Raw genomic sequence first — 14055 nt, forward strand, 5'->3', positions numbered from 1 at the left:
ATATTTTCAAGGTACTGGGTGTGCTACAGAGTCACGCAAACACGCGTTGTCAGGATAGATACAACACCAGGATAGATACAACACCAGGATCAGATACAACCGGAAACGCCACGAATTGAGAATTTCCGGTTGTCCGCGCGCCACTTGGAACGATTAACCATTTTCATTTGTGCCTTTGTAGCTGTTCGAGACTTAATTAATTATTCCAGCAGCGGTACTCGCGTAATAGTCCGCCAACACTTAATTACGGCATAACGTCGTGTGGACTAATGACCGCGGCTGCTAATTAGCGCGCTGCCGGAATGAATACCGAAATTAATTCTGTCTCACGGCAGCGCATAACTCGAACAATACCCAATCTGTGCGCCGCCATAACGTTAATTACCGTGTTTCTTACGAAAAAAGAACAGCGGATTATATTGCGTGTTCTAATGTTACAACGAATGCGTCTTCTAATTATCTTTGATTAATAGTCGCAACAATTGCCAGGAGCGACGAGATAGCGGCTCGACAAAAAGCGACGCCAAGGCGGAGTTAATTTTCATTTCAGAATAAGATCTGGGAGCTCTTATTACAGTTCTGTGTGAGGAGTGAAAATGTGCGAATTGACTAGATGTTGACCAAAGAAATTATAAATATTCTAGTAAATTCGCTCACTTTTCGCATTTTCACTTCTCACACAGAACCATAATAAGCTCCCAGGAATCGTGTCGTAAATCTTGATCGTTAATATTTGTCACTGGTCCCAATAAAGCGGATTTTTGCGCGAGTGAGTCTGCATTAAGGATTGATACCGACCGAATTTCGTTTAGATCAGATTCAAAGGACAGAGAATAACAACGTAAGGTCGTTTTTTGCGTGTCAATAGCGTCGAAAATTGAACCTTCCGAAATTATAAACGTTGGCTACGTTCTGAAATTCACAGTCAGTACTGAAAATCTATAGTTCGTGTTACATATACTATAAAATTTTAGCACTAGCAATGAATTTCGAAACACGATCATTATAAACGGCATAGAGAGAGGGGATCTGCGGTCTTTCAAGTAACCACGAATTTGAGTCGAGGATTGATACTTTTTAGAAGGAGGTATACTTTTCCCGAGATCATATTGAAATAACGGCGATACCACGATAATGATAACGATAACATGAAGTGGCCCTTGACATGTCTTTCACGCCGAAAATGCAACTTCCTGAAGTCATAATCTTTGTAATCTTTGAGATGTACTCGCAAGTGGAGAGTACGAGAAGACGACTCACCGATCGACGTGAACTGGCTGCTCCATTGCTCCGAAACGGCACTCCGAATGACGATGCATCTCAGCGCTCTATGTCACTTGGAATCGACGCATTTAACACGACTGTGAACAACTCGAACCGATATTAACAATCGTCGCGGTGTAATTTTCGCCAACGAAAATTCCGTACGATTCTGCGCTATCTTGGACACTGCGCACCGCGCATCAACCAATTCGCTGGACGAATCAATGATCTGTTCTTTTCAGCTACACTGCTGAACTGGTGCAATAAGTTAATGTGAGACAAGTATATTTTTTTTCACTCTAACTTATTGCACCAGTTCAGCAGTGCAGCTGAAAAGAGCAGACCACAAGTCGAACGCGATCGCACGATTGGCGGAAAGCGATCGCCTCCATTTGAACTCTTTACTTCAGACTTCAGACTTCAATTGTTGGCTGAGCACACCTTGACTTAAGTGGCCCTACGCCATTGCACAAATTTGAACTCTTTACCAACTATCCGTCAATTATGAGGTCTGTTCTTTTTAATCGAGCTGTCTGAACTGGATCTATATTCTTGAAATATTTACGTATAGGTAAGTTTTATTGTGCAGGTATCATAAAAAAATAAAATTGTATCATAAAATAGAACCGGCCTTACGCGGTATTGCACGTGCACTTTGTTCCGCTATGTGTGTGTATGTGTGTGATGCTATATCATTCACCAGATCAATTCACTAGAAAGTTTCGATCAGTCGTGCCCGTTTCTAGCTAATCATATTTCATGACTATTAATTCCCAGGTAGCACATTCACGTATCAGAAACGTTTCTTAAAAGTATCTATAGTTTCAGAACCGCAAAGCACCAATAAGAAACGTTTTAACAAGAACCTCTCTGAAACCTTATTTATGAAACGTTTATAAAACGTTTCTTCAACGATTTTTTTTGCAAAAATAACGTTTCACCTAACGTTTTTTGAGTGGACATTTTTACTTATGAGAAACGTTTCAGAAACATTATGAAACATTTTGGAGACGGTTATGAAACGTTTGGTTTTAACATTTATAAAACATTTATAAAACGTGTATGTGCTATCTGGGTTCATTCGGTAAGCGGAAATGTGTTCAAAACAGAAGTGACATTTTGAAACTTTAAGGGGATGCCGGAGCGAGCGACGAATTTGATAACGTCGATAACGTAGAGCGATCATCAAAAAGTAGAAAACGTTATCATCATTTATCGACAATATTGAATTTATGTGCACATAGATACTTATGGAATAAAGACGATCGTAAAATAGACGCTAACATAATACTGCTATCATCTTTTCACAGATGTTATGCAAGTGTGTGTGCTACGTTGTCATTTCAATTTTCTTACACACAGACGTTACGTAAATGTGAACGCCACGTTACAGATATTCACATTCTCTCCAAAATAGACTCTTGCTGAAAAATTCAGCTACTTTTCTGAAGAATTCTTCAAATAACTTCCCAGGTAGCACACACACGTTCTAGAAATGTTTTATAAACATTAGAACCAAACATTTCATAACCATCTTCAAAATGTTTTATAATGTTTCTGAAATGTTTCTCATAAATAAAAATGTCCACTCAAAAAACGTTAGGTAAAACGTTATTTTTACGAAAAAAATCGTTGAAGAAACGTTTTATAAGCGTTTTAAAACATTTTATAAACGTTTCATAAATAAGGTTTCAGAAAAGTTCTTGTTAAAACGTTTCTTACTGATGCTTTACAGTTCTGAAACTAGATACGTTTAAGAAACATTTCTGATACGTGTATGTGTTACCTGGGTTGTGTACTGGGTGTAGAACTATAAATAGTTTATTTTTGTGGTTGTACTAAATAATATTATAAGAAAATTATAATTAATGCTTCGGATGCGCGCGCGCATGAGGATAATAAAAAACACTCAGTATCAGTTGAAGAATTAGCGCAGTAGCCAAGGTAGTAGACTTGGAACCTGAAGGTGTGTGAGGTCTCGCGAGTTCGCGTCTGACTAGTACTGAGTAAATTTTCAGGTGCGAAAATAGTGAGAAATCAAATAAAAGAGCTAAATTGCATTTAAAATCGACATAAGCTGACTAGTTGCGATCGTTTCTGCAAGATATATTTTTTTAACCAGTGTCATACGTCATTGTTGCGTCATTTTATATAAAAAAATGACGTCATTAAGTCGTCATACATATAACGTCATTGGTCTGTGACTTAAGACCAAAAAGACGTCATTATTTGGTTAATTTGAAAGATAAACGACGTAAAATTCATGTCATTATCACGGTTGTCTCCTACCTGGACCGCTATTCTGTTACCCACGTATCGACAGTTGTCGAATCGATAGGCGTCGTTGCGCAGCTTTTTTGTACTGTGGAATTCCTCACGCGAGCAGTTGTTGCGGGCTCTACCGCGATTGGTAATTACCGCGTTTCGTTTACTTTTTTACTTATTAGATAAAGAAACGTCGCAATGGAATTCCTCAATGCCGATAAAATATTATTATCATACATTTATTATTCGAGTATTATTACTTCTTTATTCGGTTGTCATTTAATTATTTTTATTGCGTATTCGGAAGCAATTTGAGCATGCCGTTACGACTATTTCCTTACCTCGTTTTGCTGACGTGTGTAATTAATTGATATTACCGAATATTATTATAAGATTGTCGATTAGATATTAATATCATCATCCATTAATTAATCAGGTATTATTACTTCTTTATTCAGCTATGATTTAATTATTTCTTATTGTGCATTGGGAAAGAACTCGAGCGTGCCGTTACGACAATTTCTTTTCCTCGTTTTGCTGTCACGTGTAACTAATTGATACTAAATTATTAAATTACTACATTAAATTAAATTTCTGTCATAGAGATCCAATAGAGCAGAGGCAGTCACGCGACTTTAGAGGTTGCAATGCCTGGGGGATGCCGCGCCAAAGGATTCGGCTTGGGTCTGTCTAAGTCGGCTCGAAGGTGAACTTCATTTATTTGTATTTATAATTAGAAATCCGACAGAATTGAAAATTTTCTTATTCGGAATCGAGTTCCTTAATGTATTCATCGTCGTGTAACTAATTAATACTCAATTAATTCTGTTTTTTATTGTAGAGACAAGCACTCGACTCTAAGCGGATGCTGCGCCGAAGGATCCGACTCGGGCCTGGCAGAGTTGGAGCGAAAGCGAGTTTCACTAATTTGAATTCATAATTCCGATAAATCCGATAAAACTGGAAATTCTCTTGTTTGAAATCGAGTTCCTTAATGCCTTCTTCGTTTTATGTAATACTATATTAAATCTACTTTTTGTTGCAGAGACGAAACAGACGAACAGCCGACTTTTAGAGACCGCTGCACCAGAGGATCTGGCTCGGACCGATCGGGGTTAGCTCCAAGGTGAGCTTCAGTAATTTACATTTGTAATTAGAAATCCGACAAAATAATTCTCTTGCTCGAAATCAAGATAATTTGGGTCGAATCAAGGATCGCCTTAATTCATCATTGCGGAGAGAATTTTTTTTGAGTAACATCACCATTTAAAAAATTTTTATTTGTTCTGATTAAGAGATTTATTTGCAATATCGAGGAAAAGGAAAGTGGAATATTCCAAGTGTGAATGCATTCCGAAAAATTCTTCCAGCGTGAAAAATATCGCGTTTTTTATTTTTTTTTAATCCTTCAAACTTCTTCAGTCAAATCGTCATCAATGCACGAATCTGAATTGGCGAAATGGCATTTTTCTGTTTCAGAAACGAAAGCAGAATGTGGCTACCCTGATAAGCGGTTTGGTGAGTCAAAATATATTGATAATAGAAAGACAAAAAGTCTTTCGATGTAGTGCATGCTTATCGAATCAATGCGATTTATTTTGCTGTAGTTGTAGTATGTATAGGTGCAGTTAAAAATGTGTATGTGTACGTCCAATAAAAATTACACTGCTCGAAATAATTGAAAGATCGCTTTTTTAAATAATATTAGTGATAATGGATATTTTATATAAATTTGGCAAATAAATTTTCAAATATTTTTCTTCCAATGTAAATATATTTAGAAATTGATTAACTTAGATTATTGATTGGTCGACAATTTTTGTCGGAGGAAATTTTGATTAATCAAAGCCCAACACTATCTGGTAGATGCTTAAAATATTGAGTATACGCTCTGAACATTCAAAATTTTGTAAAATTATTCAGTTTTATTAAGTGCGATCTTCCAGGTGTCTCGAGCAGTGCGCCAACGCGCAAAGAAATTGCGCCACAGAGATTGCGCCACAGAAAATGCACAATCATATTATCCGCGTCACAGATCTTCCGCCGTCGTTAATTTTCTCAATTTTCTTTTTCACGTAAGCTTTAATCGCGATTGTATTTCATAAAGTAGAGTTCGTACTTCGTTATTAAGTAAAATTCGATATCGTGCGATACCTGCACGAAGCGATCTAACGTGATTAACTGCTCGCAAAATTAATTTCAAAATTGTCAGATTTCAATTTTTCACTTAGAATTAGAGTTTCCTAACGCGGGAGAAATAGAGACAATGCTAGCGTTGATCCCTTGCGAAAAACGCGATATACACAAGACATGCAAGCAGTTTGTTTACTTCCGCGGCGCGCGACAAGTTCCATCGAACGAAGACAGACGTCTCACGCGGTAAAATTTTTTTCGCGTGAATTTTGAATCGAATCTTTATCTTTATCGTCACAATTTTTATAGTTTTTGATTTTTCATTCACCCTGGCGTTCGCAACTATTAATTTGATATGTTTGCAAATTTCACCGGATTATATTTGCAGAAGAATCGTGAAAGAAGAGCAAACTTCGTAAAAATATTGCGGAGTTTTTATCCGCAAAAGCATTGCGGAATTTTCTTCGTAAAAGTATTGCGGAGCTATTATCCGCAAAAATATTGCGGAATTGTCTTCGTAAAGGTATTGCGGAGTTGTTATCCGCAAAAATATTGCGGAGCTGTTATCCGCAAAAATATTGCGGAGCTGTATTGCAGCCTACTACGCTGCTCCATTGACACATTACATTAGGGATATTCCTTGTTGTACGTGAGAATTTCGCACAGATTACTTCAGCTACGCGTCGAAAGATTTCGCGAGATCGGCCTTCCATTCGTATCGCGTGTTCCCTTCGCTCGCGGATTCCGCGATTTTCTTCGTAAGCGATTCGCGTGGCGCGTGTTTAGCGATACACTACAACTCGATCGCACTGTTACTGAATTCATCGCACATACTCGTCGTTTATTCGAAAGGCCTACATTTCCTCGAAGACGCAGTTTGCGATATTTTATACGCAATTCGCATCTCGAAGTGTATCCCCCAAGAAAGACGGGATTTTTTGTGAAACTTTCGTTAGATTATCGCGGTCGGGAGTGAATTACAGGCGACGTGGGACGCGAGGACCATTGCAGTGTCAGATGCAACGACAGGATGTCTGGTGGACATCGTGGACGACGCACATGGTGAGCGCTCAATTTAGACGCTGATATAATAGACACAAAACGTCACTTTATGTAGATTGCATGCACGTAGACGTAAATCGCATTGGGTCCGGCAGGAAGTAAAGTAAGAATTGGAATTTGCAATTCGCCCATATTATATAAGAATGATCCAACCAAAAAATTTAGCCCTGAGATTTTCACAATAGTTCAACGAGTCCAAACATTTCCATTTTTTTACTGACTAGCTCAATCCTTAGAAAAATGTGCAAAAATACGTGACTGGTAAAAAATAAAAAAACTGTTTCTTAATTCATTTCAAACATTTATAAGGCTTGAATTTTTTGTTTGGATTAAAAAATGTGAATGGAGTATTCATTGATAAAAGGTTATAATTTTTTTAATTTGATCATTCTTGCATGACAATGCAAGATTGCAGCCAATTAAAATTTCAACTCGGCAGTCTTCCTTGTCGTCGGATTATTTCTTGATGATATATTAAACTGATATATTTCAACATGTTTATATGCTCATGTTTATATGCTCTGTATATGTTATATATGCTTTTTATGCTCTATATATATTTTATATATACCCAATGTATGTTCCATATATACTATTTGATTAATACTTTATAACTTGTTATGTCGTATTATATACAACACACTATTTCTTTGGAGATATTTTCTTATGTATACCTGTTTGTTGTTGACAAGACGACAAATTAAATTTCGACAAATTAAAGACAACAAATTAAATTAGTAAGCCGAGACTCCAACCGAAATGTTTCGATTTCCTATTAAATTATTAAGCCGAGATTCGGACCCGAGTGTTTTAAGGTTCCACTAAACCAGTAAGCCGAGATTCGAACCGATATGTTTTGAGGCTCCGCTAAATTATTAAGCCGAGATTCAACCGAAATGTTTTGTGTTTCTGCTAAGTTATTAAGCCGAGATACGAACCGATGAGTTTTGTGTTTCCGCAAAATTATTAAGTCGAGTTAGTTAAGCCTGGGATAATTCTTTAAAGTTTCTTAAAAAAATTTTCGCATTTGCAAAGGTTTATTTTCGAAAATGACGTGAAATGTGCGTATTTCGCTCTGCACGACAAGGTGTCTTAATGTCACTCTACTCCCTCATTAACACGCCAAAAATCTTGAAAATAATTTCCCAATATCCCAAAGTCGTGCCCATTACATTAGATCCATCATAGTATATTCGGATTCTCGCGCGTGCGTAGTGGTATCTATCCTTCGCATGAGCCGAAAGTCGGTTATGTTACTGCAGGTTTGGTCATGTAGTGTTAGTATGTAGAGCACATTCTGGGATTTTTTAGAGTTTTTGAAGTAACATTCGCCTTTGAAAAGATGTATTTTCGAAATTGACGTCAAGTGTGTTCGTTCTGCATGTGTGTGCGTTCATCTCCTGGATGACAATGTGTGTTTGAGTCATTCCACTCCCTCAGCTGCACGCCCAGAATCTTGAAAATAATTTTATATATTAACTTTTTTTATTATTAATTTTATTAAGTTAATATTCTTAACATTTTTATTCATGTTATTATTAACTTATTTAACTTACTAACTATTTATAACTTACTTAATTTAACTTACTAACATTTTTTTTGCTGAATGTGCGTTATACGTGAACGAATAACCTTTTGATAAAAACACGTATATGTAATATCAAGCTATCAAAATATCACTTCTGTTTTGAATATATTCCCACTTGTGGATAAATCAATAGTCATGAGAAACGATTAACTAGACATGGGCACGACTGGTCGAAACTTTCTAGTTACTCCCCGAACAGCACAGTGCATTGGGCAATAATGTTGAATCTACAGTGGCCAACCACCCGCCAACTAATATGTACTGCTAGGGTATCGATTTGGTGAATAGTATAGCATCAGTAAATTTGTTCGCGTTGCTCGTACTTTTAATGCACCTAATGTCCGTTGCACACCAGATGCAATGAGCAAAAACCTAATAAGAGCTCTTCTTTCTAAAGAGAGGTCAGTATACAACGGGCGTTAGTTGTAAAAATATCAAAAGTGCAATCAACGCGAACAAATCTAGTGGAACTGATGATGAATTCAATTGGAAGCGCTAGTGCGCACCAATACACATTACGAGGGCTGTATGATAAATACCCGTGTTTAACGACTGATGGCGTTACTGACTCAGACTGCGTTCGTCGAAACGTTATCCAAGTGTACTCGTTGCGTTGGAGTGAGCGAAATACAAGAGTGAGATAAAAAGAGAGGGAGAGTACTCGAGTGACATTTCCGAACGCAGCCCATAAGTCTGTATACCATCGTTTAACGCCATCTTCCAAACGACGCCAGTCAAAATTTCAGACAGATTTATCGAGTAGTTTTGTTTTGATAACTATTGAAAGTGGGCAAGTTTGTGTTTGTTTACAAACATGGAAAAAGAGCAATATCGATCAGTGATTCGATTCCTGTGTTTGCATGGGAAGACGTGTGAGGAAATCAAAGTGAAATTGCATGCCGTTTATAAGGACCATGCACCTTCGATGACTACCATCAGATATTGGTTCAATGAATTCAAATGTGGCCAAACAACTGTTTTTGATGAAGAGCGCCCAGGTCGTCCGATTGAGGTGACTACCGAAGATATGGTCAATAAAATCTATGATATCATGTTAACAGACCGCTGGATGAAGATCAGAGAGATTGCTGACATTGTAAATATCTCAATTGAACGCGTACAAAATATCCTACACGAAAAATTAGGCATGAGAAAGCTATCGGAGAAATGGGTGCCGCTTTGCTCACAGTGAGACAAAAACGGAATCGCATGACAACTTCAAAACACTATTTGGACATGTTTAAGCGCAATCCGAAAGAGTTTCTGCGGCGTTTCGTCACTGACGAAACATGGGTCCATCACTACATGCCAGAAACGAAAGAACAGTCAAAATAGTGGACTTCATCCGGCAAACCTGCTCCAAAGAAGGTAAAAACGGTTCCATCGGCCGGAAAGATAATGACCACCGTTTTTTAGGATTCGCGAGGCATCATTTTCATCGACTATTTGGAGAAGAGAAGGACAATCACGGGGCAGTACTATGCTGATTTATTAGGCCGATTCGACACTGAATTGAAGAAAAAACGGCCCCATTTGGCGAAAAAAATGCTCTTTCATCATGACAACACACCAGCTTATTCGTCCACAATCGCCACAGCAAAACTGATCGAATTACGTTACGAATTGCTGTCTCATCCACCCTATTCTCCAGATTTGGCTTCCTGCGATTTTTATTTATTTCCAAACATGAAAAAATGATTTGGTGGAAAACGATTCACGTCAAACGAGGAAGTCATCGCTGAAACAGAGGCCTATTTTGCGGAGTTCGACAAATCATATTTTTTGGATGGTATAAAAACGTTGGAATATCGCTGGATTAAGTGTATCGAGCTGAAAGAAGATAATGTTGAAAAATAAGTAAAAAAAAAATTTTATAAATGCGTTTCTTTCCCTAACACGGGTACTTATCATACAGCCCTCGTAAAGAGGATTCATAATCCGTTTTTATATTTTAGCTTTATTTATAGATTTTATCTTATATTTAATATGGTCTTATATTCATCTTCAAATGCTATACAAATCGTTGCTCTGATTACAGAGCATTCGGAAACGAATTTATTAAATGATCTTAAATATAAGAACGGACTACGGAAACGGCTTTAGTGTGCACTGGTGCGCGCTAGTGCTTCCAATTGAATTCGCCGTGAGTGTACGATCGTTGCGGTGGATTAAACAGCGCGCGCGGTTTCTCAGTGTTTACTTCGGCATTATTTACTCATTCCGGCGAACGTGCTCGAATGTATGAAAATGTACGGACGAGTCGTAACCGAATTCTCAAGTGAGTGTTCTAATTCGCTAATTGCGGATATAGCAGCTTAACTGGCTCGTTACTAGTCTACGTAACCTGTATGCGCTTCTACTTTTGAACGAGCACTCTATATACGGAAATTCACGTACTTGAGATCAATGAAGTCGAAACGAACGCAAAATACAATCGTCACCTAACTTAGTCGTCATTGGTAAGAATACTAACAAGTTATTAAGAAATTATTTAGAAATATAAATGAAATACTATTATACAGGATGTCTAGTAACTGATCGAGCAACCGCAGTATATGGATAGAACAGGTCAAAATAATCATAAAAGTTATATACCATTTTGAAATTTTCTCAATATTTATTCCGTAATTAATTAAAATGTATAAACGAATAAGCTCACGAGAAGCGATAGAATAGGTTCTGTGTGTAAAAGAAATGGCTTACCTTTTAGCAACGATGAGTAAACAGCTGATTTCGAGGCGGAGTAACAAGCGACACATATACGTTACTCCGCCTCGAAATCAGCTGTTTACTCATCGTTGCTAAGAGGTAAGCCATTTCTTTTACACACAGAGCCTATCCTACCGCTTCTCGTAAATTGTAATTTGCTATTGCACACTTCTTGTAAGACATACTGCAAATGTAATATTATTTTATACGTAATGTATAACTAATAAATGTGTAATGACGAGGATTTAGCACTATATTTTTATTTATATTGCACTTTATATTTAATAAAGTACGGAATATCTTTTCTTCTTCGTATGACACAAAGCGACGATGATAATTTTACAAGCACCATAGAACGTGAAAGTTAACTTCATTCTTCATTATTCAGCGCTATATTGATTTAATTCGCCCCCGCCACTACCAGGTGGCATTTGTTTCAATGTCCTCGTCACTAGTATGCGAATTTGTCGGCCCTGAAACCACTTAAGGCCATCACACACAAAATTACATAGACGCATATGCATAGCATAAGATAGTATGGACCAATGAGCATCGAATATTAAGGGCTATCGCACACAAATTGACATAACTGCATATGCATAGCATAAGATCATATGTACCAATGAGCATCAAGTATTAAGTCGCCATATTGGTGTTCGATGCTTAATATTCGATGCTCATTGATCCATACGATCTTATGTTATGCATATGCAGTTATGTCAATTTGTGTGCGATAGCCCTAAGTATCAATCATCAATATGGCCACTTAATATTCAATGCTCATTGGTCCATATGATCTTATGCTATGCATATGCAGTTATTTCAATTTGTGTGCGATAGCCCTAAGTATCAATCATCAATATGGCCACTTAATATTCAATGCTCATTGGTCCATATGATCTTATGCTATGCATATGCGTCTATATAATTTTGTGTGTGATGGCCCTTATTTCTTTATTTGGATCCACAGCTGCTATACTGCAGCGCTACCTGTTTGATAATTTAAAAACCAAAACTGCAGCACTCAATGCTGCGCTTACGCCGCCGGAGGATTAGGAAAACACCACGCCATCTCTTGAATATAAAAAAACACGTTCTATCGAGACCATAGACATAATATGGTCGCGTTCCGAAATTCATTGACAATATTGAAAATCTATACTTCATGTCACGTATACTATAGAATTTCAGCACTGGCAGTGAATTTCGGAACGCAGCCTATATCTAGACCGAGCGTTTGCCTTTGGCTGCGTTCCGAAATTCACTGCCAGTGTTGAAATTCTATAGTATATATGACATGAACTATAGATTTTCAATACTGGCAGTGAATTTCGGAACGCAGCCTTTATATGAGGAGTGGGGATAAAAGCACGTAGAAAAGGATGCATTGCGTTTTGAGATCCTGCGTTCTTTCTCATTCGCGCATGTGTATAAGCGTATGCGTAAAGGTCAAATCACATTAGTGATTGGCGATTGACGATTGACAATTAAAAATTAGATTTTAACGAGTCAACAAGCTTCAGCCTTGGCTTGCTTTGCTCCAATTGGTCAAGTTCCAATCTTCAATCGTCAATCATCTATTACCAATCGTTAGCAGGGTTGGGTACGCATAATATCTCATGTTTTATGCGTGAAGTTTTATGTGCAGAAAACTCGAATAATCTGCGCAGATAACTAAATGAGGTTTTCTGCTGCATAAAACTTCTTTTAGAGCTATTCTACAATTGCGTAAGCGTAGTCGTAAATGGTTGTATGTGATTACAACCAATAAGAATAAAGTAATCAGTGAATTAAACATTCTGATTGGTTGGCTTTATAACTGTTTTATATAAGATAAAGTATAAATATTTGTCTATGATCATGAAAAACATGAAATTGTGAATCTAGTTCATCGTTGTATCCCATTTTTTTTATATCTACATGCATATACAGATGTATTAATGAAACTGATTTAAAAGCAGCGAGTAGGATTGTTGACCCAGATAGAAATGAAAAGTCGATTCGACTTTTCATTTCGGGCTGGCTAGGTTATTTTAGAAGGCTTGGTTTGAACATCTGGGAGTACGTATATGTCCCTAGGATTCTTTTCGAACTACTTATTTTTTGGCGAAGTCGTACCGTTTCGGTGATGCGCAATATCTTTTTTCAAATCGTGGAGTGGTATTAAGGCAAAGTGCAAGCTGCCTAAAACTATATATTGAAGGAAGAAAGGTTATTTTAGATTAGAGTGGGCGCGTCTCAGGGGTTTTCTGCATTTTCTGCATATTCTGCGCGTTTTCTGCGCATAATAGACATTTTATGCATATTATGCACAGAATTGTGCATAATACTTTCCTGCCGCGCATATTACCCATCCCTGATCGTTAGTGTGATTTGGCCTTAAGAAAGGTTGTGTTACAGAGATGCGCGAATGAGAGACTCAAAGCGCAATGCATCCTTTTCTACGTGCCTCTTACTCTCACTCCTCAATGCTCGATCTAGATATATTGGTTGCTTTCCAACAAGAGACATAAGTCGACACAAGTATCATCCTTTCTTTGTTACTCACTAAATGTGGAACAAAGATAGAATGATGTTTGTGTCGACTTGTGTCTCTTGTTGGAAAGCAACCATTATGTCTATGATCGCGACCCTATACATAGTATTGCGAGAATTACATCGCGACAATTGTTAATATCGCGTTATTCATAGTCGTGTCAAGTGCATCGATTCCAAGTGACATAGAGCGCTGAGATGCATCGTCATTCGGAGTGCCGTTCCGGAACAATGGAGCAGCCAGTTCACGTTGATCGGTAAGTCGTTTTCCCGTACTCTCCACTTGCGAGTACATCTTAAAGATTATAAAGATTATGACTTCAGGAAGTTCCATTTTCGGCATGAAAGACATGTCAAGAGCAACTTCATGTTATCGTTATCGTGATATCTCCGATGTCGGCAGTAAGTAAAAGTATACCTCCTCCTAAAAAATATAAATCCTTGATTCAGATTTGCGTTTGCTTGAATCACATACACTTCATGCGACGCGTGAACTAATC

This window comes from Odontomachus brunneus, unplaced genomic scaffold (assembly GCF_010583005.1).
Source record: "Odontomachus brunneus isolate Ranch 3 - 2012 unplaced genomic scaffold, Obru_v1 Obru_scaffold_151, whole genome shotgun sequence".
In the NCBI taxonomy this organism is placed as follows: domain Eukaryota; kingdom Metazoa; phylum Arthropoda; class Insecta; order Hymenoptera; family Formicidae; genus Odontomachus; species Odontomachus brunneus.